Source organism: Calidris pugnax, unplaced genomic scaffold, assembly GCF_001431845.1.
Source record: "Calidris pugnax isolate Ruff unplaced genomic scaffold, ASM143184v1 scaffold25, whole genome shotgun sequence".
Lineage (NCBI taxonomy): Eukaryota > Metazoa > Chordata > Aves > Charadriiformes > Scolopacidae > Calidris > Calidris pugnax.
The window spans coordinates 8,039,850-8,042,915 of record NW_015090805.1 but is presented as its reverse complement, the minus strand read 5'-3'; the positions used below and the strand labels follow the sequence as shown (position 1 = coordinate 8,042,915).

Genomic DNA, 3,066 nt, shown 5'->3' with positions numbered 1-3,066 from the left:
TTCCCAATATCCAGCCTGAACCTCCCCTGGCGTAACTTGAGGCCATTTTCTCTTGTCCTATTGTCTGTGACTTGGGAGAAGAGACCGACCCCCACCTCTCTACACCCTCCTTTCAGGTAGTTGTAGAGAGCAATAAGGTCTCCCCTCAGCCTCCTCTTCTCCAGGCTGAATAACCCCAGCTCCCTCAGCCTCTCCTCATAAGACTTGTGCTCCAGTCCCCTCACCAGCTTTGTTGCTCTTCTCTGGACCCGCTCCAGCACATTACTGCTGTTTCCACTACCAGAAAATACTTGGACAGGACACCTCATCCGTCTGGGTGCCCATTACAATCATAGCATCGTTTCGGTTGGAAAAGACCCTTCTCTTTTAAATACCTCCAGGGATAGCGACTCAACCACTTCCCTGGGCAGCCTGTTCCAATGCTTAATAACACTTTCAGCGGAAAAATTTTTCCTGATATCCAATCTAAACCTACCCAAGAGGCAAAGTAGCCAATTCCTGCATGAGCCAAAGCTGCTGAACTTTTTCCTCTTCCTGCTGCTCACTTAAGCTTTTTTTTCCCTCACCACTCTCTCTCACCATCCAATGGAGCCAGTGATCTGAAGGTTGCTTCATCCCTTCTGTACCTAGGCCAGATAGAAAATTTACTAGGTGACCAAGTGACAGCATTATCACTGGAGACTATGAGGAAGGCTGGTGAGAAAGCTGAAGATCTCACTTTTTGCTGTATTTATGTTTTAAAGAAGTGGAGAGGCAAGGAATAATCAGAAACAGGGAAAAGGAAACATAAACAGAAAAAAAGCACAGCTAAATTTCAGAGTCTTCAGCATGAAGTGCTGAGAGACCACGAGAGCCACTGAATTCATCTGATAGGCAGGAAAGAACAAGAGATTGGGGAACTTCTGCGAAGATGGCAGGAAATAAGAGGTTTCACTAAAGATAATGCTGAAAAAGCAGTTAATAAAAAATAGGCTCACAGGTAAAACAGCTTAAAGGAAAAAAAATGTGCGCTGGAGTAAATGAAACAACAAAAAAATAAAAATTAAGAGTTTAGGAAACCTTTGTGTTTGGATAGGTAGAAGCTGAGTGAGCCATGCAAAGGTAGTGTCAGAGGTACAAAGCAGACATAGGTGTGCCAAAAGGCACAGTACTATTGTGGCCAAACTTATCAAGGCAGAATATCATTAAAATTTTGATTGTCCTTCCAATTTTCATTCCAGACTCTGCTCCCAGGTAAACATTCTGCCCTTCAAAAAGTTAGTTTGGAACTGGAATCGAGAAACACAAATAATGGTGCCACATATAACAGTCACTCACGAGACAAACTCATTTAGCCTTTTTGGAGTTTCTAGTCAGAAGTCGGGCTTTTTCAGTTTGCATCTGAGATCCAAGGTTATTTCTTCATGAAGCAAGATAGAGAAAAACTGTCTTCACTACTTTTGAGCTATTCATGGATTAAAGCCATATATATATTTAACCAGAAAGCTTGTAGAAGACTAAAAGATGGTGATTGGAAATCTCAGGTTTGCTTTGCCTCATATGGCTTAAGGAGACACAGCATAACCTCATGTCCAACCGCTAAACAACGCCCACAGTGACACATAACTGTCAGTGTAGAAACAGAGGCCGGCAGAGGTGTAGGAGGACAAGGAGCCATAGTCAGTGAGGCTGCAGGTGCAGCAGGTCATGGCCACTAACCAGACCTGGTTTCTTACCCCTCACTCACCTCGAGTAGGTACCAAGATCTTCTCATGAAGAACCCTCACACAACATGATACAAGCTATTTTTAATCACAGAATCTTCTTCTAGGTTGGAAGGGACCTTAAAGATCATCTTGGCCAACCATCAACCTAATTTTGACAAAAATAAACACCCACACAACAAACAAAAACAAAAAGCAACATCATCAGTAAACCATACCTCCCAGCACTACACCAACCCATCTTTTGAACACCTCCAGGGATGGTGCCTCAACCACCTCCCTGGGCAGCCCATTCCAATGTCTGATAACCCTTTCAGTGAAAAAATTTTTCCCAATATCCAGCCTGAACCTCCCCTGGCGTAACTTGAGGCCATTTTCTCTTGTCCTATTGTCTGTGACTTGGGAGAAGAGACCGACCCCCACCTCTCTACACCCTCCTTTCAGGTAGTTGTAGAGAGCAATAAGGTCTCCCCTCAGCCTCCTCTTCTCCAGGCTGAATAACCCCAGCTCCCTCAGCCTCTCCTCATAAGACTTGTGCTCCAGTCCCCTCACCAGCTTTGTTGCTCTTCTCTGGACCCGCTCCAGCACATTACTGCTGTTTCCACTACCAGAAAATACTTGGACAGGACACCTCATCCGTCTGGGTGCCCATTACAATCATAGCATCGTTTCGGTTGGAAAAGACCCTTCAGATCATCAAGTCCAACCGCAAACCTAACACTGCCAACTCCGCCACTAAACCACGTCCCTATGCCCCAGATTTATGCATCTTTTAAATACCCCCGGGGATGGTGACTTAACCGCTTCTCAGGGCAGCCTGTTCCTGCGCTCGACAACCCTTTTGGTGAAAAAATTTTTCCTGATATCCAATCTAAACCTACCCAGGCACAACCTGAGGCCGTTTCCTCTTGTCCTGAGGAAACGCTCAGCACGCCACCACCCACCACCATGCCCCTTCAACGCCGAGGGACAAGGAAACCACCAAGGAGGATGGGGATCACCTCATCCCCTGAGACTACAACCATCGAAGACCGAGGGGAGGGGCGAGGCGGGTAAAAGAAAGCGAAACAAGGGGCAGAAACCGCTTCCCGTGAGTGCGGGGAGGGAGAGGGTGTTCCGCCCAGAGCAGTCTCCGGCCGCCGGCGAGGCGCAGCCTCTCCTCCGGGCGAAACAGCCCCCCCCGCTCAGGCCGGGGCCCAACGGCCCTAATGGACACCGGGCCTGACGGACACTGACCCCCGCATCGCACCGCACCGCGCGGCAACGCGCTGGGCCGCGCGCCGGGGGCGGGCCCAGCTCCGCCCCGCAGCGCCCCCTCCGCCATTTCACTGGGCCTGCGAGGGGAGGTTGCTGGTTGTGAGGT

General features: G+C 48.6%; 1 protein-coding gene across 1 annotated transcript in view; it reads left to right on the top strand.

The window, feature by feature from the left end:
- Window positions 1-2,948: 2,948 nt before the first annotated feature.
- The window catches only part of IFNAR2 (interferon (alpha, beta and omega) receptor 2), a 15,734-nt gene continuing 15,616 nt past the window's right edge, over window positions 2,949-3,066 (top strand). Inside the window, exon 1 of the mRNA XM_014938245.1 lies at window positions 2,949-3,064. The gene's annotated coding sequence lies outside the window, so the exon portion shown is untranslated. The remainder of the gene's footprint in view (window positions 3,065-3,066) is intronic.